This window comes from Melopsittacus undulatus, chromosome 1 (genome assembly GCF_012275295.1).
Source record: "Melopsittacus undulatus isolate bMelUnd1 chromosome 1, bMelUnd1.mat.Z, whole genome shotgun sequence".
Taxonomy (NCBI): domain Eukaryota; kingdom Metazoa; phylum Chordata; class Aves; order Psittaciformes; family Psittaculidae; genus Melopsittacus; species Melopsittacus undulatus.
The window spans coordinates 51,244,074-51,268,375 of NC_047527.1; positions in this window are offsets into that span (position 1 = coordinate 51,244,074).

The window sequence follows — 24,302 nt, forward strand, 5'->3', positions numbered from 1 at the left end:
GATCTTTGACCTGCATCTGAGCAAAATTTCATAAGGGCTTCATATTCTTCCTGCCCCAGCCTGTTCTGTTTTTAGTTGCTGCCTTAGCCTGCAATGCAGAACCTAATTTGTGTCCTGGGCATCCACTTCCAACAGAGCAGAAACAATCAATATACATTATTTTTCTTTGCTATTTTCATCCTAAGCAAAAAGGAAGCATAGTACAACTAATGCTTCTCAAAAGGCATGCAGTACAGATACTGTGTAATCCTCAAAGGATATGACTTTTTAGAACAGTCTGTTTTCTTTTTGTTGAAGCTCCTTCCTACCTTCTCCAGTTTTTAGCTTTGATATGATAGTCCTGCTCTTCTGTTTATTTTCCATTTTAAGTAGTCAGTGCTGCAACTAGACAGAAGATGCCTCAATATGTACAGATGCTGTGCTGTAATCGTCAGCTTAATAAAATTGGTCGCTTCACTGTTACATTTTTGCCTGCCTCTAGCCTTCATTTCTCTTATTACTTCATCCATGGTAAAGACAATTTTAACTCAAACCAGACATGTTTTTGTTTGATAGTACTCTGTGGTCCCTACATGTTAAGATTAGAGCCTCAATAAACTTACCCTTGCTCAAATTGTTTCTTCTAATGTCTTTAAGTTTGCCACAAAATAATCTTGACTGGAAGATGACTAAGTAGAAGACACATGATGCAATTTCCTTTAGGATCATATGTCATACATACCTGTCCACAACACGTATACTCGGTACCACTGAAAGAAGGCCTGCTTTACTGTGACGCCCTCTCCCCAGTGTAGCTCTTTCCTTCACTTCTGAAAGATGTGGAAGTGAATACCTCCTTTCTCTTGTCTGACTACTGCTCTTTTCCCATTGACTTGTTTTCTGTTTCTTTTTTCCTTTTTTTTTTCTTAACTGAGAATTTTATCCCCAATGAATCACAGTGTACAAGGTCAATCATTATTGTGCTGTTTTAGCACCAGCAGAAATGTTTAATTTTGGTTCTGCAGGATGAGTGCTATGATGCTCTTTTTTTTTTAAAATGTCATTTGAGCTGTATTAACTCTAAAAGCCATTACAATAGTGGGTGGCAGATCCTTTTGTGTTCTCTGTCTGGATAACATTTATCTTCAGGGTTCCGGAAACCTAGTATCCAGCTTCTGATCTGAACCCCTTAATGAGATGGAGAAGAAAAATTTTGATTGCAAACCCCAGGAATATTCTGTCAGTACTCATGTGGTTTTAATGCAGTGTGATTTTTCACTGATTGCCTGAAATGCTTCCTTGACTGTGAGACAAGCTTCCACTTTTCGAGCTGTTAGTTCTGTGGCTTTGTTATTCACAGAGATGTAACTTCCAGTGGTGTTCTCCTTTCTGCATAACTTCTGACCATTTCTAGAACTTAATGAGTCTGAGGATTATGCAAATACGTATAAAAATCTATCCTTTTAATGATACTTCTGAAGAAATGTTTTCTTGGTTTTTCTCCTCCCCCTCTCTCTGAGCATGTTGATTGAATCGTTATACAATGAATAAGTCTGGTTTAGGTGTTTGGTATTTTTTCTTACCCTTTGGTCAATATTTTTGGTTGCTTATGGGGTAGGTGAGGATTTTCAAATGCTGTCTCTCCAAGCAGCATGATGGGTGAATAATTTGATTGGCAAAAGTCAAGCTCCTCCTGCCAGCTGCCTCTGCCTTGTTGTGCCCCTTTTAATTTGTCAGCAACAGTCTAACAGTTCAGCTGCTCTAATGATGTTTTTGAACCTCTGAAGTGTTCCTGGCATCAGGAAATATATAAAGAAAAGGTGGGTCTTGGCTCTTCATTTGCTTTTGTTCCTGCATCATGGGCTTTGGTTTCAAGGTGGAGAGTTACCCTGTCTCTTGATCAGTTAGCAGTTAATTGGTAAATACTGTATATATCAGCTTCTTTTGCTGCTAGTGACCCCATCTGCTTTGAAAAAGAGGTACTGCTTAAGATGCCTTTGGATTTTCTTAGGCTGTTTCTCAAGTAAGCTAAGGATGATAGTGTCTGGAAAATTGAGTGCCATCCTGACATGGCAGGACATCAGCTATTAACACTGCTGCTAAATAGAGTACTTGAAGAAGATTCCTCCCCTTGACCTTCTATCATCAGCCTTTCTGATGAAACTGCTCATGGCAGTAAGACCTCCACTTTGCAGTAGCAACTTCTTCCTGCTGTTGGTAGGACTGGTGTTGGTGGTGAACATGAGGAGATGTTACTTACAGCTTTTTGATAGGTTAATCACAGAATCACTAGGTTGGAAAAGACCAAGTCCAACAGTTACCCCAGGACTGTCAAGTCCACCACTAAACCATGTCATCAAAGGCCTCATCTACACAGGTTTTTATACTTCCAGGTTTGGTGATTCCCTGGGCAGCCTGTTCCAATATATGACTAACCTTTCAGTGGAGATATTTTTCCTCATATCCTATCTAAACCTCATCTGGTGAAGCTTGAGACTTTTGTTTATTTGTTACCTTTGTTTATTACTTCTTACCTGGGAGAAGAGAACAGCCACCAGTTAAGCTTTAGGTTGCTGCTTCTTGTGCATGTGGATGATGTTATTTATCAAGATGGGTAGGGAAGGGCTTTTTCCTAGAAGGAGCTTAGATAGTTTGCTCCTTCATGTGTTCCTTGGGGCTTGCTGTGCTTTGACCTACTGACAAGATGATTTAAGATGGGGCTTTGAGCAACCTGGTCTAGCAGAAGGTGCCCCTGTCAATGGTAGGGTGGTTGGAACTAGATGATCCTTAAGACCCCTTCCAACCCAAACCAGCCTATGATTCTATACAGAAACTTTGTTAGTGTGCTTTATTTGACAAAGTACCAGAGGTGCTTTAGGGCTTATTTGATAGGTAGCCATAATCACCTAGTACCATTTTTAGATGCCCTAAATTATCTGCAATGTCCACATTGGATATACAGCCAGACTGCACCCTCTGCAGCAGCAGATGGAGGCCAGGTGGACTTCCTGTAGTGTATCTAAAGGGGCGCTAGATGCTTTCTCAGGCAACTGGTTCCTATTATTTATGTTTTCCAGAATAAAAACAAAGTAGCTGTCTTGGCAAAATGACCAGACAGCCTCAGCTGCTGTACCCTCACAAATACTGAGATGAAACATTCTAATGTATTAATTAGCCAAACTCCAAGCCAGAGACTTGGCCTTGATACAAAAGCATGTGACAAACTAGTAAACATACGTGTATCTAAAATTCCTGATAGAGGGAAACATAACATGGAAGTAGCATGTTTTTCAATAAGGCACTAATCGCATATGTAGCATGCTATATTTAACACAAATGTCAACATTGAACCTGCTTCTCTTGGTGCCTAAGCAGTTAAGGAGTAACAAGGATGGGTGGCAAGGTTGGTGGTGGTCTGGCAAGGAGAGCCATATAAATGTTACATGTTTCCAGGGCAGATGTTGGTTTTTCTTTCCCCTCACCCCCTCTTCCCTCCTCCCCCCCCCCGGTTGTATAATGGGGACAAAAGACCTCTGGCAGTAAGAAAAATGGCTGGGAAGAGGTTTTAACTGTTCAAGCACAACTGTTGAGCAATACTTGATCTTCTATGTTTGCTAGACTTGGCAGGGGTCTACTCATGCAAGCTTTACCTTGCTAGTCTTGCAGGACTCTGCATCACCCAATTCAAAGTTCATGAAAACCAGCAATAGATCAACTTGTTGTTACCACCTTAGCTGAAAGACCTTGAAGAATATAAAGTCTAGAGTTGTTCACTTCTTTCAATGCAGAATAAAACCTTATTGCTTCATAATTCTATGGCCAAAAAGTTTAAATTGACACTGTCATAAACACTTTGCATAATCTGGGGAAGGAATACTGCGTGTGATATTTCCCTCGGAACTGCTCTAAATGCTTCAGAGTTGTACTAGTTCTGTGCATCTTGCCACCTTTTACTAGAAGGACTTTGCTTATTTTATTGCTTTTTTTCAATAATCGGGGAGACTGTTCCATTACACTCCCCAGTTGTGGCCACTGGTGGCTGCATCTTGTTTGGGCATGGCTGTCATGGACATGTGCTTCCCTGAACTCACCGTTGTTATAGCAGCACTGTGGGCTCAGAATGAGTTGCATTGCAAGCATCAAAGTTTGGATCTACTTTTGGGGTTTTAAATATAGCTGTACATCATGCGCAACTTTGGTTTTGCTTATTTTTCATTTCTGTTGTCTGTGATGGTACAGCAGCTGGTTATCTGCTGTGTGTGTTTTAACTTTGTGTCTTGCTCAAGAAAGCTATAGTGACTTTTCACCAACCTGATTGTAAATATTTTTAACTACCTTGCAACTGCTATTTTTTTTTTGTTATTTCTGATTTTATCTCTTTACCAGAAGCTGTGGAAGAATGCTTTATTGAAATGAATCTCGACATTTCAGGGAGTAAGGATTTCAAACCACATCTTACTTTCCTAAAGCTCTCCAAAGCACCAAGGTTGAAAAGAAAGGTAAGTAATGGGTTTTAATATACATATGTTTTCCTTACTGGAATCTGTTCTGTTGTAGTGATTATTTTCCTTCTAATTAAATTCTTGGGGACTATGTAAGTAAGTATATATAAGTATCTAGTATATACTTAAGTGTGAATATATATAGTTTAGTTGCAATAATCACTGCAACTAGGGAAAAAATATTTCTATTTAACAAAACTTGTATATGGGCTGGTCCACACAGCTGTTTGCTCTTAAACAGAAGAGATGAAGTCTCTTGCTCATATTGTGTATGTCTGTACTTTAGAGAACACAGTCCTTTCCTTCTGTTGTGGCTAGTCAAGTCTGCATGGAAAACACAATATCAATCTGTTTCCATAGGGCAGGATGGATTCTGAGCAATATTTGAGAACAACATTAATGTAATGTTGGAAGCCAGGCTGGTGCCTTGATTTATGCTAGAAATGTGTGGTGTGCTTTTCTAACCTTTACTGCAGCATTGTATGAGATTTTATCACATACAATTAAAATAAAAACCAACTCTGATTAGATTGCTCATTTCCCAGTGGTGTATTGTCCTGCTTGTTTCCAGGAATAGTACTTGTATTTATGAGGTCAATATATTGCAAACCTGAAACACTAAAGGAGCATGCACAAAGAAAACAGAAAATGCTATATAATAGCTGAAGAAAATGACCTTGTATTTGTGCACATCAAATGCTTCATATTGAATTGGTATTTGCCTTCTCTATACATGGTACAATCAAAGTTGGATAGTACTGTGCTGGAGGCTTTTTCTTTTATATTGCCTGTGGGGAATTTCATGAGTACAAGCATCAGCAATGTCTAATGTAAAAGAAAATATACAACAGGCATGTAGGAATTACTGTTGACTTTTGTCCAGAGTATTTTCAAACTTCTTACTATCAAGCTGAAAGTAAAAACAAACAAAAAAATATTGCATGTTCTTCTCCTTTGATATGTAGCACCAAATATTGCATATGTTATTGTATAATGATTCATGTATGCAATCTTCTTGCTTATATGAATATGTAAGTGTACAGAGATTTGAACTTTTGATTATCAAGTGGAGAGCCCAGAGCTGGGCCCAGTACTCTGGCTGTAGTCTCACCAATGCTGAGCAGAGGTAAAGATCACCTGTTAGCAATATTTGCTCTAATACAGCCCAGGATACCACTGGTCACCTTTGTTGCAAGGGAATGCTGCTGGCTTATGATCAACTTGGTGTTCACCAAGATCTCCAGGTCCTTTTCTGCAAAGCTGCTTTACTCTCAGCTTTCAGCCTTTATTGGTGCATGCAGCTGTTCATTCCCTGTAGCAGGACTTTACTCCCCTTGCTGAACTTCATGGAGTTCCTGTTGGCCTATTTCTTTGGCCTGTTGAGGTACCTCTGGATGGCAGTATAACCCTCTGCTGAATCAGCCCTTCCTCCCAGTTTTGTCAGTGAAGTTGCTGAGGCTGCACACCTGCCTCAGCATCTACACCATTAATGAAGTTGCTCAGCCAGAGGCATACCCCAGTATAGACCTCCGGGGTATGCCTCCAGCTACCAGCCTCCAACTGGACTTTGTGCTGCCAACCACTACCCTCTGGACCTGGTCGTTCAGCCAGTTTTCACTTTACCAGTGTTCATCTAGCCCATACTTCATCAGCTTCTCTATGAGGATCTTAAGGGAAAACAGGGTCAAAAGACTTCCTGAAGTCCAGGTAGAAAATATTCTCTGCTCTTCCATTGTTTACCAATCGTTGCTCCTTCCTGTACAAATTTATCTGCACCTTAAAACTGCTGCTGCTAAAATACTGTTCTACACATCAGGGTTGTGAAAGCTAACTGAGGCAGGGCTGTATGTTAAGTTAGTTATCGGGAGTTGTATGCACTATATATGTCCTTGTACAAATCTCCCTGAGGTTAGTAAGTCTCAACCTTAGACATAAGATTTAGTCTTAAAGATCAAACTGGACAATTTACTGCATCTCTTTCAAAATCAAAATGTAATGGGAAAACCGACTACCTCTATAATAATCCATTCCTAAAGACTGCAGGAGAGAAATCAATCTTCCTAAACACTAGGAAGATGCTAAAGTATGAATAAGATGAAGTATTACCTTAGTTATTATGATGCCATCTACTGGCTGTAATTACTTTTTTTATACAAAAATAACTGTTCAGTTGTAGTAAGGATGAGGTTTCAGTGCTTCATGCAACTCCAGTGCTTCATATAAGGATCTTGAGAAATAGTTACTGGTACTCACTGTTTACATTTTACATATCGGGAATACTTTGCTAACAAGACAGGTGTGTGATGGTATTGGTGGAGTAGCTACAGACCTTGTCCTTATTTGTGAGAGAGGAACTGGTTCTCTTTAAAGCAACAACTCCAAACTAACTTTTTTCTCTGGGAATTGTGCATCTTTGACTTTAGTTTTGCCTCTAAATACCTCAAGAAGCCAGAGAGCTTGGTTTGTGTGCTATTTAGCTGGAATAGCTACCAAAGGAGCAGTATGTGCTGTTTATTGGGTTCAAAATGTGAAGTGCACCCCTAGCATTAATAAAAAATATGGGCTCTTCAGGTTCTCTGACCTCTCCTAACGAGCCAAAAGGGAACAGTTCACCTTTTAAGAGAATCCACTTCAGTACCTGTAGTAAGAGCCTTCTCTGGCACACAGACTAAGGAAGCACTTCTGTCAGTGCAGGTGGTTGCCCTCCAGTGCTGGCTACTGCCTGTGCTTGACGGCGCCAGAGCAAAGCCGTGGATCAGGTGCCTCATGCTAAAGCAGAAAATGCTTGTTCTTGATTTTTATGGTGCTTTAAGTAGATCCACTTGGTGTAGGTCTGCAAATAGCTGTAGTCTAACCTAGGTTGTGAGAGAGCAGCAATCCTGCAGAGTTGCATATTTACATTAAAATATTTGGAGCTTCTTGATGAAAAGACAACCCTAATCCTGCCCTCTTCTGGCTACTTGATGAGTTACCTTCAATGACATGGCCTTACTCAAATTTCCATTATCCTCCTGAACTACCCAGAAAACAGCCCGTGCACAGTGTACCTCTGCCTTTCAGCAAAACTTGAACGGGGTGGCATTAAGGCAACGCATAGTTCTTGGCTACCGGGCAGCCTGGATCTGACTGACACATGGATGTCTCTGGAGCACAGGAAGAGGTGTGCAATATGTTTTAATTAAACTTCCAAGTTTTTTTGGTCACTGGGGGCAGTGATGCCTAATGGCTTGATATGTTTGATTGTGAAGCCATATATATCTGGTTTTGTTCAGGTGACACTGGCCATCCTCCTGCAATCCCCACACCATGAACCATGCATGTCCAGTTGCTAAAAAAAAAAGCTGTTCTTACAAGGAAGGAAGCATGTAAAGAGGCTCTTTGGTTTTTGCTTTTTGTTTTTTTTGTGTGTGTTTTTTTTTTTTTTAATTATGCACTCCTGTGCATTTGTGAGCAGGCCTGAACAAACTGATTGAGAGTTCTTTGAAGCAATGTGCTGCAAACAGCTCCTTGGAGCCTTGTTAGTTTGTTTGCTCATTAGGTTAAGAAAAGGTGGAGACTATCCCCTCTTGCTTAATGATTCATCTATCTTTCACTTCATCTCCATGTGTGCCCTTGGCATCTGTGGTTTGTTATAGGTTAAATGCTTTGTGGGAGCTCCTTATTTAAATTGGCAACCTGTTGCTGTCTGAATTAAAGCTGTGGGGACCATGTTGGATTGCTTGCCCATCCCCGGTGACACCTGTACAGGGGAACCAGTGCTGCTGTGCCAGAGCTTGTTTGGGGAGAACTGCCAAGAAATTACTTGGGGTGACTGTGGATTTTAAATCTTGACAGTCTTAAACTATAATGATTTCTGAACATGTGCCTTTATTATGGCAGTAGAAGCTATTTTTTCTTAGTCTGAAAAGAGCATGTCAACACCTGAAAACAGATCTATAGGTGTAAACACTTCAATTTATATGCCATGACTGCTGTAGCATTTGGCCATTGGGATACTAGCAGTGCTTGGTAGCTATCAAAAGAGTTGCTGTGGTTTCCTTTTTCTTTTCTGGCTTGCTGAAATGAGCTTACTTTCACAATAAGTCAGTGGGTTAAATTTCCTTTGAATACTTCTTGCTCACAGGAAAGAAGGTGCATGAACTCTTTCTAACCTGTTTCTATCATGCAATTTAATTACTATTGTGGAATGTGTACATCAAGGAGAAGGATTAATTTTTTCAGTCTCTAAAGGTAGCAGAGAGATGAAACAGCAAAGTAACCTCTAAGTGAAATAAATTCTATGTAAAGGCAATTCAGACTAGGGAATGGCATCCCAATGGACGTGGTGAGTGCAGACTTGCTTGAAATATCTAAAATTAGGTGACTGCATTTGAATAACAGTGGATTAAATTGATTTTATTCCCATATCTTCATAGGAATGTTTTTTGCTCATGGAAGTTGTAGTAGGTGGAGGAGTCAGCAAAAGCTACATTTCCTATGATTTTCACTTGTAATGGTTGATTTTTCTCAGTACTTAAATCAACCTAAAGGCTACCAGATATAGTTGAAACTGCTATCCTAACTTGGAGAAGGTGGGAGGTATTTTCTTTAAGTTTTACAATAATGCTTACATCTTGTACATTTCTAAAGTGCATGTATTTGGTTTGTGTGCATATGTAATAAACATATAATGTGACATTGCTCTTTCAATATTCAGGGCTTCAGAAAAATTTGTTCAGATCTGTATAAGGAGTATGAAGACAGCTACTTTGGCACAGAGGTCTTCAGTCAGATTGACCTCTGTGCCATGCGTAAGAAGAAGCAGCAATCTGGTTACTATTATTGCGAGTGTTCGATTAATGTGGGCTCCAGCAGTACAGAAGAGCTTAAAGAGCTAGAAATGCAGACAGATGTGGCAGAAATCAGTGAAGACCTTCCAAACAGTGCTGCAGAGGCTGGAATAGGAGCAAGCGTTGCAAGCTGTAAGCTTGCCTCAACAGTAGTAGCTGATGATAAACCACCTGAAAATATTGCTGAGGCTTTGACTGCATGGAAAAAAAATGAAAATGAGATGGAGGGACAGCCTGAAGCTGCAGATGGGATTCTTCTTGCAGCTGGAGAGATCTGCTCAGAGTCAGTACTTGGTCTGTTGCCAGCAAGTTCAGATGCATTGAAAAGCAAGGAAAAAGAACAAGAAAGTGCAGAGATAACAGATGGTAGCTTGCAGAAAACTGAAGCAACTGAATACGCACCTGATGAGCCAACAAGTTCAGGATAAAGCTGTTGCAGTCATTTGTGAACTGAGCCTGTGCTTGGTGAAGGCCCACAGCCACAGTGGTGCTGAGACGGAGGGTGATGAACTCAAGCTTGGCAGAAAAATGGTCTCTTTAGGAAACTGAAAAAAAAACAAGTAGAACAAAATATGATGGAAACATCACTGAATATTGTGATGGTGAAATGAAATGAGAACCTATACTATAGCTGTATGTGTATTGTAGAGTATATGTACTGTAAAGAAAAATGAACTCTGATTTACAGCATCAGGCCAGACCTGTTGCCAGACACCAGGTACCCAAATACGTGTTTCTGCCTCTGCTGCACTTCTTCCTGCCCTGCTTCCCCCCTGCCCTGTGCCTGCAGCTCCAACTTTGCTCCTTCCTTTGCCTGCCTGCTTTCCCCTTTCTGGGTAATGCCTAAAGACACCACTTCTGGCGTAATCACTACAGCTGCTGTGACTTAAGGCTCCAAACTATGATTGCAATACAATCATTCACTGCATGTTGTTAAATGGTAGGTGATTTTAGTTAAGCACGTATTTCACAAAACTGTGTTTCCTTTGGCTTGTAGCTACTTAATGAGAAAATTATTTCACATGACTTACAGAAATAATATTTTTGGAATTAAATGAGGTAAAACACTAAATTTTATTTAGATAAAGGAAAGGAATCCATAATGAATTGGTTTTGTGAAAAGCCTTGAGGAGGAAATGAGGCACAACAAGCCTTTTTCTAAACCCGTTATGTTGCAGTCTCGCATGTGTATGTGAATTAGTGAGAAACGGTAGAGAACAGAGAAGTGCTCACTTCTGGCCAGAAGAGATTAGCGGGTTTGGTCCGCCGCTGGGTTTGAAGTCTCCTCGCCAAGGGGCGGGTGAGCTGTGCCTCCCGGCGAAGGACAGGGGTAGGGATAGGGATAGGGATGGTATTCTCCCTGTGGTGCCTCACGGTCGGGAGACCAGCAGATGGCGCTACGGGAAAAACAGCCGCACGGGTGCAGGGAGTGTGAGGAGGAGAGGCACTTGGAAAAGGTTTGTCTTCCTTTTTCTACTCTAATGCCCCTTTGAAAAGCAATATTTAGTGTTCTAGAAGCTCCAACATCTCATTGAAACGCGTGCCCTTCAAAAAAAATGCGAGCAAGTAGTTTTTCCCCACCCCAAAATATGGTGTAGCATTAAGTTCATAGCATTTTGCTTTCCTATGTGACGTGTGGGAATACACCCTTGAGCACAGGGGCTAGGCTGCACTTCGTTAAATTAACATCAGGCTGTTTTAAGGCTGTTCAGCGTGTTACACCAGACTTAAGGAAAAAAAATCAAACTGTATTTGTGCGCTTTCCACAAGGAGGGGGGAAAACAACCTCCCCCAGCCAGCCACTGTACAGGAGGAAAGGGAAGGCCCTGCATTTAATGAACCCGCTTTGTGCTCAGCACCGGGGTCTGTGTCAGATCCCTTGTGCTGCAGAGCTTGGCAGAGTGTTTGGTTTTTTTGTGCCACTCCACTGAGGTCGTGGACTTTCAAAGGGCTGTCCCCAAATGGTCTTCTAAATGCAAACTGGAGAGTGATTATTCCCAGCTTCTCTGGGGTCTTCAAAATGCAGCTGAATTGTTCAGTGCTAGAAGACCTGGAGGTTAATTTGGGGGAGCAGTTAGAAGTGAGACCTCCACAGATCATCTCTGTATCAGCACATCCTGCATGAATTTATTTCTCAGAAAAGTTCACTTTAAATACACAGTGAGGAAACTGGTTTGTAACAGCGTTTTAATCCAGAAAGGATCAGTGCTGTCATTCATCTTAGGAATTTAAGTGGATTCAATGGCCTAGGACCAAGTACACTTTAAAACAAGCTGTATTTCTTTGTATTGAAAATGTTAATTATCTTTTTATAGACAGATGGCACTGGAGTGTAGCAAATGTGTGGTGAACCTGCACTCAAAAACATGCTGGTTTTTAATGTGTGCAGGTTCCAATTAAGTTTAATTCTGGTTTAAGATTATTGTGATGATTGTAGGGCAATTAATTTCACTTGTATTGAGAGTATAGAATATTTGTTTTGGTACATTAAGTTAAAATAAATACTTAAGATGTATCATTGTGATTAATCTTGACAATTTCGAATAGTACTTAAAACCAAGTATCTACCAAATACAGTAACCGGCTCTTTAGTCTCTAATGATAAGGAAGTCAAAAGTAGCTTCTATAATGCCATTTAAATCATAATAGTGTATTTTCAGCCTTATGATGGAGAACATATAGTAAGTCTTGAATTTTGTTGATGCTCTGCTTTAGCTATGGGAATCCATGGTTTTGTTCCATGTTTTTGTGGGTTTTGAATTCAAACTTATTGAAATATATTTGATAATTAGATACTTCTGATGTGAGTAGAGAAGGTGGGAGACAGTTTCTGAAGTGAAAATAACTTCATATTGCTGAAGCAGATTAATTGTCCTTTAAGATTACTGTACAGAAATGACTCTGCAGTATAGGTCTAGAAGTGAGTTTGATTCATTCTTTATGATCCCTGTACTTTTACTGTTATTCTGATTTTTTTTTTCCACTTTCATGGTCTCTAACTTGCCTATTTTCTCCCTTTGAGTAATCTGTTTTATCAGCACTAGCAGTTTACATGGAAGATAAATACAGTCTGCTAATTTCTTCTAATCGATTTTAGTTTAATGTAACTTGAGGTAATGAAAAAATGGTACAACATTGGGGTGGGAGAAAACTTGCATTAAATGTTACCCCCTGGTTGTGAGCTTTCTTTTTGATCTCTTTTGGAAAGAAATAAATGCTGAGCTGCACTGTAATCATGATTGCTTTCCAAGTAAGTTGAGAGGAGGCTTCAACAAGAGCATCTCCCTGTTTCTTGGCTGGTTTTAATTTGATGTTTGTTAAACTAGCTATTCTAATAAACATGATGCTAAAGCCAAAGGAGTGTTCTGTAAATACCTTATCCTGAATACTCTGTTACTGGTTGCTGTTAGGCACTAAACATCACATGCACCAGTTCTTGCTTCTGGATGGGGAAGGCTGGGAGAGGAGGGTTTAGATGCAACTGAGCAAGACCCCTGTATCTGTGGGTTAAAATTCTTGTTACACTGGTTAGTCCAGCTAGCTTTCCCTTCCCATAGCCCTATACTTCCTACATGTGCGGAAGAGAGCAGATATACCTCCTTGTTTACCTACACTTAAGCTCAGGAAGACGCCAACCTCTTCTGAGAGCCATCAGAAAGGTGGTGGCTTCAGGATGGAGCCCTACAGCCACTTGGCTGAAGGCATCTTGATTGTTTGATCCTTCAGCTAGGAGCAGGTAGTTCTAGGGATGAAGAGTGGTTTGACCTTCCTGGGGTATTTCATTTCCATGTGTGTATTCTGCTCTCATTAGCCATGGCTTCTGCCTTGGTAGTATGCCACACAATAAACGCCCTATCTTGTTTCTCTACTACAAATGGAAGGGAATAATTATTCAGTTCAAAATATTTACCAGAATTCCCTCATAACCTCTGATTTAAAAGGAAAAAGACCCTGTGAGAAATCCCCTACTTGACCTTGAAGCAGTTTTTTGCACTGTTCCACCATCCTGCACAACCCTGAACCACCCTCAGTGTGAAAGACTTTAATTGCTTAGCCAAGAGTGGGGCTTGCTTAGGGCACTCCTCAGTGTTGATGGGGTGAATCAGACTAAAGCTATGGATTTTTTTCGTTAAGAGTTCTCCCATTTCTTTTTCATCATCATATTGCCAAGAACTAAAAGCAGATGCAGCAGGACCAGAAGACATTGTTTTTGATGAATATTCCTGTTCAAAAAGCTGTCTCTCTGGTAATATCTAAACTGTGGTAAATATTTGTTGTAAAGTGGATATCCAGAGGTAAAGCCAGAAGGACATACCTGGGGGACCCATAAATTCTAAGCAACTTAATGTAATTGTATTTTACAGTTTTCTTCTGAAAACCACTTCCAGATGGGCTTAAATCAAGGCATTGTACAGGCTTAACACCTCTGAAGCTGGCTTCCTACCATGGGTTTTTGCAACTGACCTCTGCAGCCAAATTATGGAGCAAGTCTCATAAAGAGATTCTAAGAAGTCTACACATTGAGATTGGAGCATGTTTTCCACACTCATGGGAGAGATTAGGTACTTTCTAAAACCCAAATTAATGTAGGCATTGAATGTCTACCTATAAGGCTTTTTCTTTTCCATTCTGGAAACAGGCTTCTAATCTTACAATTAGGAAGCTACTTTTTAAATTCAGCTGAAAATATTCTGTCAACTGCTCTCAAAAGTGTTCAGTTGTTTTTTTTTCTTTCCAAGTTACAAGATGTGGGAACTTTAAATTTCTCATCTTAAAATTTCACTTCTTGGCTCAGAGGTGGTGGAATGGCAAATTGTTTGTTTGTTCTTTTTTTTTGGGGGGGGGTGTTTTGTTGGTTTGTTTTTTTTTTAATTGAATGTACCACTTAAGTATTTTTTTCTTCAAAACAGAAACCCCAAGTAATTGCTGCCTGGCTGTTTGCTAGCATTTCAGCCTTCACTTTCTCAATGCAAAGAATAGAGGTGATCACCTATATGTGATAGTAGTTTATAGACCTTTTTGCAAGAAATCCAGTATGTAGTATCTGCTGTTAGGTGTCTAGTTTGATGTTCATGCCAAATAAAAAATGAAATGTTGAATAGGCATAAAACATTGACACATATATTGAGTAAATGTGCCAAAGAAGCTGATCAACTCTACTTGTGGATAGTGATCTGAAGTTGAAAGCCTGTTGAGGGTTTTTTGTGATAAATTGTCTTTCAGAAGAAGGCTAAGCTTTAAATACTGGTTGGTTCCTCAGTATTTTTCAGAATTAAGTTGACAAGAGGTTAAATCCTGCTCAGGCTCCAGCTGAGGCAGTGCTATCAGTGACACCAGGGTCCTCGCTGATGCTGCACAGTAACGGTGGTTATTGAAAATTGGCTGAAATGGTGTTTGAAATAAATTTATCTGAGGACATTTTACATGTGCAAAAAAAAAAAAAAAAACAAACCAACAAAAGTTTTTTTTTGTTAGGTTTTTTGTTGTTGTTGTTCTTTATGCACTATTTTGATCTGAGCATGCTGCTTCACAGACTGATTAGCTCTTTTATCTGCATGAAATCTATGGACTTGATTCTTGACTCTTATCCCGGGGTGCTATCCCCTTGTGTCTGGTGACCTGGCGGAAATGCAGCCTGAGCAGGGACCTTAGCTGGCACAGTGGGATGATGAAGTGGTTCCAGGAGACTCTGCAGCTCTGCTGGCAACAAGGTTTTCTTCTCTCAGGTTTAACTTTGTGGAAGAGGTCTTCCTGGTCTTGACTGGCTTTACTGAAATCTGCTGAGCAGCCTCTGAGGCTGATACTTGAAATGACTCTGTCTACTAATTCCACTCATAAAATGACCAAAAATGATTATTTGAAGGCAGGATAATTTCAGCCTGAATAACTGAATGCCTTTACAAAGTAGATGAGATTTATACATTTATTTATTTTTCAGGATTGATAACATTGTTGGTCAAAACCATCAAAGTTTGCATTTGGCTTAAAAAAATCATATTTTAAGACATAATTCAGGGCATTTTGACTTCTTTTCTATGCTGATGATTTATGGGTGTTTTTAAGCTGCCTTTTTGCCTGCACAAGAAGAACTTGAAATGTATAAGAAGTGATGGAAGCCTACCTCATAATTCTGTAAGTTCAAGCCTTGAGGAAAGCCATTCACGTGATAAGAGCTGGACACCCTCATGGTAGTGTTTTTTCTTACTGTTTTCTGTTTCTTTCCCTCTCCGTGTCTTAGCATTCACTGAGGGCAAGAGCCAACCATTTATTCCTTGGTATACTTGCACGCTTGCCTTGCCCTGTGTACCACCCCTATGCTGCCACCCATTTTGGCTGCAGGACTTGCAGTGACACTGTTCTGTTTTTTTAAGAGCATGAATTGACAGCCACTGCTTAAGTGACCAATGTTTTTTTGCATAGAAACCAAGTGATACTGCATGTGAAGGTGGTGCTTAAAATCAGGTCTCCCTACTTCCTTTTTACACAGGAAATATGCTTACATAGTTAAAAATGCCTCTCAAACATTAAAAAATGTTTCTTTTACCATTGCCAGAAGCAGGTCTTCGTAGAATCTTATCCCGGGTTCAGCTGTAACCGTTATTTTTCTCCTTCCTAGTAGCTGGTGAGTGCTGTGTTTCAGCTTTAGTCTGAGAACAACGCTGATAATGCACCAATGTTTTTAGTTGTTGCTGAGTAATGCTCAAAGTCGCTAAGTAATGATCAAAGACTTTTCAGTTTCATGCTCTGCCAGTGAGGAGGGGCACAAGAAGCTGGGAGAAAACAGAGGCAGGACAACTGACCCAAAGTAGCCAAAGGGGTATTCCATACTACAGCACATCATGCCCAGTATATAAACTGGGAGGAGTTACCCTGAAGACACAGATTGTTGCTCAAGTCTGGCTGGGTATCGGTCAGTGGGTGGTGAGCAGTGGTATTTTGCATCACTTGTGTTTGTTGTTCTTTGTTCGGTGGTTATATTTTCCTTTTTAGTTTTATATTATCTCCCTTTGTTATTTCCCATACCATTAGTAGGAGGAGGAAGAACAGTTTTATATTTTGCTCCAGTTACTAAACTGTTCTTTTCTCAACCTGTGGGGTTTACATTCTTTTGATTCTCCTCCTCATCCCACCAAGAGGTGGGGAGGAGAAGAGAGGGAGTGAGTGCGCAGCTGCATGGTTCTGAGTTACCAGCTGGGCTTAAACTATGACAAATCTGCAAAGCTTCTTCATTGCCCTTTCACTAGATCTTCCTTTAATACTGCTTTTTCCTACTGCTGTTTATTTTCTATGCTGCTCCTGTTTTATTCTCCCTCCACTTCATTCATCTAGTTTGGCATGGGGTTCCACACCTCTGTCTTTTCCAGGATGCTTCTGTATCCGTGTTTCCCAGCTGTAACCCTTTGCTCCCTTTTTCTGGGTAGTGAGCACCCTGCAACAAGAACCATATTTGCTGCACCATGTTCTATTTCTGTAGGATGCTTTCATAACTTTGCCTATTGCAGGAGGGCAGGATGCCAAATATTACCCCTTTGGGCTAGTAAAGGCCCTGGTCTAGCTCACTTTGGCAGTTACTAGTCTACTGCTTGTAAGCCCATTTTGCTGTGGTTTCCAGAGCCCCTGTTGCAATAGGAGCACTGAGCTATAACGAAGTCTCTGAGTGGCTATAATCCTACTCAGAATAATGGAGTAAGTGTAATGCTGACATACTGCAAATGGAAAGTGGAGACAACACAAAATGGGATTGCAGCAAATGTACCAGTAAGCATGCATCGGGGTTTTGCAGAGCAGCACTTAGAACCAACATCTACAAAGGATGGTGTCAGTTCAGGCAGAAAAGGCACAAGTTCTCCCTGTAGTACAAAAAGCAAAACTGTGGTACAACACATGGAGTAACATATGCAGATGACACAAAGAAGCAGCAGCAAAATGAAGGATTTGGTGTCATGGGCTGTCCTGACCCAGGCTGGCTCCGACCTTAGATACATAAACACAACAGCTGGTACTGTGTGTGTAATGAGGGTGGAGAAGGAGGAAATGATGGAGAGGAAGGGAATATCTCTGCATGTTCCTGAGGGTGCTGGGGTCCTCTGCAGGGTGAGCTGAGTGATGCTGAGGCTGCTGCCATCAGTATTCCTGTTCCTCACTGAAGGACAGTCACTACAATGCTTCCTGCAATTGTATGAAATGCTCCACCAGTCTCTAGAGGGGTGGCATCCATGCAGGATACAAGGATGCACCAGCCACAGTGGTGCTGACTGCAAAAGCAGTGACTTAAGGATCTCCCTGCCATGGGAACCATTCCTGCCTTGGGCCCTTTTCCATGTGTCTGGTGTATGACGTGGCACTGGTAAGGAGTTAACTTGTGGCAGGTTCAGTCTAACCTCCTGTTTCAAACAGCTCTGATTACCATGCTTGTGCTTTTAAATCACTGCTGAGATGAGACCAGCTATTTCCCTATTACCTTCTCTCACTAGGAAACCTGTTTTACACTGAGTGCATATGTTACTCCATGTGTTGTACCACAATTTTGGTTTTCAGCATTTGGCTTAGTTCTTTGGGCAATGTAGGTATTTTAGTTGTGCATAAACATGGTGATTTATATACAGTACGTTGCTGCAGTATGCAGATTTGAGCACACGTGACAATTGCTTACACTCTGTACTGCTACAGAATTATTAATTTAAACAAATATTTTATGGTTCAGTCATAGTCCTTGATAGATGAGGAAAAGAGCAATTCTCAGGACTCTTCATGATAAAACATGACCTGCTAACACTTCTTCATTTTAAGATAGTAAAAACAGTGCATTAACCACTATTTCAGTCATGAAGACTAAATACTCCCTATTTTCATCAGACACAGACTTTTAAGAGAAGGCTGCATACTGGATGTTGTACCCATTTCCTATGTGTAATCTGCAATCTTGTGTGGTAGGGAAGAAAGCAAAAGAGATTAGGCAATCCAGCATCATAGTATGGAACATTTATCAGCATGTGTTTGAAATTCATCTGTTACTTAAGGATGCCATGCAGGACACATGAAGCTCCTGCTGACAGAAACTTCCTGCATCCCCTGCATTGGTACTTGTATTCTATTTAAAGAAGAAATGTTTGAAGAACATCTAATGATATTTGGGTGTAATCTATTTTCTCCGCAATTTATAAGCATTTCAACTGCTCAAGGGATCTACCACTAATTTTTAAATAATTTGAATAATTTATGCCTTAATTTTCCAATGTTTTACAACTCAAATCTACCAAAGTATCAGTGAACTTCTGGACACTGGTGGGGGGGGGGGGGAGGGGAAATTCTGTTTCTAGAAAGAGACTGAATTGTAAAATGGCAATTCTTAAGTAAAGGAACTATTATTGATCCCAGCCTGATTTTTTGTATCCCACCTAACCATTTCTCTAGGTTGGGATTAAATAAAATACTTGTGGTCTCTTTCTTTATCAGTTTTGCTGAAAAAAAAACCATAATTTTATCCTTTCTATGGCAGCAGTTACCTAAAATCTATTTGTCTGAATTGCCAGTAAGATATATTTCCAACTGTAAACTAAAACAAGATATTCTACAGAACATTTTGGATGCATACCTAATACAGCTTGCTGGAAAACGTTGCTATTGAGAAATCTGTTGCCTATATGAGAATTAATTCAACCTGCTGGCAACCATTAGGCAGCATAAAATGCTCATTTGAGCAGGGGACTGGACCAATTTGCCAGTGAAATGAAGAATATACTATCTTAATATTGCTTTACAAACATAATTACTTTGAATGTGTCACTTTCCTTTGACTTTAGGCCTCTCAGCTCCCTTGGATTCATCAGGCAGAGGCAGCTACACAGAATGGGTGCATGTGCCAAGCCAGGAGGATACATCCGCTGCAGCCTTGATGGCCCTTTTGTGGTTCAGCTTCTCAGGAAGAGGACAGATGCATGGGAAAATAGCAAGGGAGTGAGGTAGTGGCTTATTTTGGCTGTTACACTAGATTCTCCTGTTTGAAGAAAGGAAAGCCTTTATTTCCCCGCTTCTGTCTAAATAGAATGATGCTAACAGAGCTGTACAGGGCTCTTAAGCAGTCTGGTGAGTTACAGGAAGTCAGTACCAGCTATAGGTAGGAGCAGCTGAGTGCTACTAACCATTGCTGGTGCAACTGCAGTTATTTGTGGTTCCTCTTTGTCCACATTTGACAATCCAAAATTGCAAGGACAAGTAAAACAAATTTCAGTGACTTGTTTTCCTTTGCCTGCCATCTTGAATAGTGCCTTCTTGGTGAACACTAGTGATGATGCAACCTGCAATCTTGTTGGCTTCTTTTGTAGTAACTCCTGGGGCTTGGTAGGTGCCATGCAGGCAGCTGACTTATAAACTGATGATGGCTACAAGCTGCTGACCTTCCTTACCTCATCATGTGCCACATTCCTTCTCCCATATTGCTAGCTGCAAGCATGGGCCAGCCGGAGGGCTATGGAGATATAGCACTGCTGCAACCCTTGTTTTGGTGCTGTGCTTCTGCAGACGCTGTACATGTTGCAAAGATAGGCACAAAGACAAGAACTGCCCTGTTTGCATTTTCAAGCATGATAGCAGTCTGCAGTATTAAGTTAGCAGTGACAGCAGACAGATTTAAGCTTCCAAAAGCCAAGGAGCTGCTACTATCATCACCTTATGCAGTGTTACCACAATAAACTATTAAACAATGTCAGACTTGACTTGTTCTCATTTTAAGTTCCTCATTTGAAATGGAATGACATCAGCTGCCTAACATCATTTGTATCCTTAAATATTCTGCAGGGATGTCTTCCAAAAGCCTTATGTTTTTTCGAAGTTATTTCCTGGAATATTGTGCGTGATGAGTCTGAAAGACAGGGAAGTAGTCAGCACTTCAGTGCTTTGCATACAGAAAAAGGCTCTGTTAAAGATAAGGGATAGATCTCCTGTTGCAGGACAAGCATTCAAAGCTCTGTTCCACTTCAGGCTCCTTGTGCTGTTTGGACACATCACTTACAGGCAGGTATTTGTATGCTGTCATAATTGCATACTGGTGCCTATATTCTTTCCCTTAAAAAAAAATCTGCTGTGTGCACAGATTTGGCTGTATTTCTGTGCCTTGTTTTCACAAAGGAAGATAGTCATGCTTTGTACCCAAGGCATGTTGGAATGAAATACATTAAGGACTGTGAGGTCATCTGATGCTATTTTAATAGGCACTCTATAAGCATTTTAAATAATAGGCTGTATTAGGCACTGAGACCAACCTTGTTTCTTTAAAATGAGTTTTGATTGTAAAGTCAGTGAAGTAAAAACACACTGTATCCCTCACCTCCTCCTTCACAAATGGCTGATTTAGTTTATGGCAACAAAATGAGAGCTGTACAGCATGGCTTCGGCCTCCTTCCAGGCAGGTTGAGAAGGATGTGGCAGCCATGTGCCAGATCTTATCAGTGGCAATGAGAAAGGAGCAATCCTAGGTTATGTGATGACATTGTACCATCTTATGCAACAGTGGGTACTGCAACTCTTATCCTGTACAGTTCACACAGTATAAAAAACCTTGTCTCAATATATTTAGATATTTCAGTAATTATTGATGATTCTTCTAATTGTTTGGCAATAACTGTACCCTGTCTTTGTTGGTTATGTTTTCTTTCATGTTAGAGTTCATTTAAACCTTTCTGAAAATAATATATTAATCACTTGAACACGAACATTCACTTTTTTTACATGCCATTTTTTACTTCAGCTGTGAAATTTAACATGGAAGGGGCTGCTTCCTAAAGCCAAACAATCTTTCTATTTGTTTTCCAGTCCTTACCAAAATCAAATTTGTCATGGGGACAAAAGGGAAATGAAAAAAGTAATGCTCAAAATCTTAGACTAGAACTCCTTTGTGCAGAGGACGGTGAAGGAAACGTCATGGCCTGAGTTTTTAATAGTGATTTTGACAGTTATTTAGTTTGCATTCCTAGTGCTACTTGCAGCAAACAAGCTTTCTGTCTCATTGCAATGTAGTTTAAAAATAATGACAATGGAGAGGAACACTTTAAAAGTAGTATTGTGGCTCCATTGCCTCTAATTAAAATGTAGATAAAAGACTAACTGGTGGATAAACACAAGCCATGCTTCTCCAGTTCCTGAATTGTCCTGTGATCTAGTCAGTGACTCTCTAATTCCCCCATCCAAACTCTGATGCTGTTTCACCTGATCAAGCCTCTGCATTTTTTTTCTGAGGAAAGTTCGATGTATTTGCTCTAGAAGAAAAAAAACACACACCCCTCCCCACCCAATCTATATCGTTAAGATTTTAATTGTCAGCTGCCACAGAGCACTTGTATTTTTTGTGGGTTTTGTGTAGCAAGGTCTGATTTCTGGCTGGGTTATGGCCACAGTTTGGTTGTTGCTCTGTTTTCCTGCATCCCTTCTTTTCCCCTCTTCTGACATGCAGAGAGAAATTCGAGGGACTGAAGTATGTTAAAGAGGCAAAGCATTATTTGGTGATCTACTCTTAGTAATTCTCACTTGTCACTATGAATACAGTTCTGTGTTACTGCATCCACATAAACGCATTCTTGTTTAGACAGAAAAACTAAGTGTCAACAAAAGCTATTCCTCCTACTGAAATCCAGTCAGCTTTATCAGTATGCCATCTATTACTTCTAATAAAAATTCTTGTTTAATTGAGGTCATGTTGCTACTTCTGTGTAAACCATTTTGGCTGTTATGGAAATCTATGTTCTATCTATCTCAGAGTGCAGGCTTACAACTGTGTCAACAGTTACCTAATTTGATGTTTGTTTGTGCACTATTACTCTTGGACAGCATCAGTTCTTGAAAAGACTTAAAAATGTAAGCAATACAGGGTAATAAATCTGTACTGTAGCTTTTTGTAGTAGATCAGCTGATATGTCAGCAGTTGGAGTCTGATAAATAAGTTGAGCCAAGTAAACCAGGTTATTACAAGGATTTTAAATACTTTGCTAACCAGCAAAACCTGAACCAGAACTGTGTTACAGTATGATCACATTAGCAGCTTCTCCAGAGTCCTGAGGATTTTGTAATAAACAGCAGCATGACTGAAGTGCTATTAGGGCATTTGCCTGTGTCCTCAGACTGGTCCAAGCAGCATCTCATATGATCAGATGTAGCCTTCTGTGTAGTGATGGGTGTATTCTGAGGGTTCAGGCAGAAATTAACTTTTCCTCTGGAAATTTTATGTAAATATCATAGCACTTCTACACTAAAAAAAAAAACAAACACCACACATTTCTGGACCAAAATCTTGTTTTGTCCATAGCAAAAATTTATGCCTAGGTATTAGCATATCTTCAGGGATATAATTTTTAAATGGTGGGGGACACCTAATGACTCCTTCTTAATAAATATTTTGGGTGGGAGCACATCTCTTTCTGCAACAGGCATGTGGGTGAATACTGGCAAGTAGAGGCAGCTTCTTGGCTCTTGACAAGGACTGTGGAAGCAGTATTTGATAGTGGGACACTGCGGCTGAAGGTTATAAGCAAGAGACTATATTGGAGAAAAAAGCATAAGCATGTGACAGGATGGGTAAATGATAGCCAAGAGGCAGCCTGGCAGTGCTGAGCAGCAGTCAGGGTCAGCTGGGAGAAACTCAAGAACGGGTCAAGGCAGGAACCCCAGCACTCCCATCACCTGCTGGTATCACCAGGTAAGCCTCAGCTCCTCACTCTAGCCACTGTGTTTCTCTCCAGGGCTAACCTTACTAACAACAGTCATGGCTCATGCACAGGAGTTGAATTCCTCAGCTGTTTTCCAACATCTGTGTGTTAAATTTGCCATTCTTAAATTTTAAACAAAAGGTTTTGACTCAAACTCCATAGCCACATAAATAGCTCAACAAGTAGTTTTAATAAAATTGGAGGGAAAAAAGGAGCTTTTTATTTTTGTAACTTGTGAACACAGAGAGGCAGCTTTCTCTGCTTATTAATGTATATGCTGTTATTAAAAATCCAGTTTGACTGATGGAAATTCATGTTTCACACCTTTTTGGCAACAGAGGAACAAGCTGTTTAGCTGAATTCAGAGGAATTGCTGGGCTGCTTTGTTTTAAAACAATCTAAGAAATACCCAGAGGCTTTCTTAAAGTTGTTTTGTTTCAGAGAGCACTATAGTTTCCGATGACTAAAGATTTACTAAGGCTATATAAAAAAGTGCTTCCCCCTTCAGGAGAAAACAAACCCCTGACACATCTTCACAAGGACCCCTTGGTCCAGCAAGTAGCCCTATGACTCACCTCTTCCTTTGCATCGCCCCCACAATGGGTTTTCACATGGAAAATAACAGGGTGTCTTCAGCTATGTCAGTAACCACTGTCAGCACCAGCTAACGCTGCTCAGCTACATCTTGTAGATGGTCCTGGAAGTCACAAGAGAAGGAGCAGAAGCACAGGGCCATCTCCTGTGGGAAACTGCAAGGAAAGACCCATGCAAATGCCAGCACCAGCCGAGCTGCCTACTTGCCACTTCATACGGCGCCTAATCCAGCCTATGCCAGTCGTCCAAGCAGTTTTACAATGTACATTTGCTAGTTAGCAGTTTGATAGCAAAATACATCACACTGATGTTCGTATTGTCAATGCACTGGTTGTGACTGACGGGAGGAATGAGATTGCCACCTGAATGTCTCTGCTGCTCAAGAGAATAAGCATTTTCTGATTCTCCAGTTTCAAAATTCTAACATGGCAAATTATTATTTTTTTTTCTTTTAGATTAGCCTTATTTAATAAAGGCTTTTGCTGGATTACTAATCCAGCAATTGCATTTAGGGATAGTTAAATTCCATTTTGCCATGTACTGTAATGTAGGTAGTTAAGTATGTATTTTATAAGCATTTTAAAACTTGAAAACATAAGAAAAAAAATTAATTGCAACAGACTCTTGCCTGCCTACATACTGCATTTGTTTAATGTCGATTTCTCTTCCCATAGTAGTGAAATGCCACATCCATATTTAAA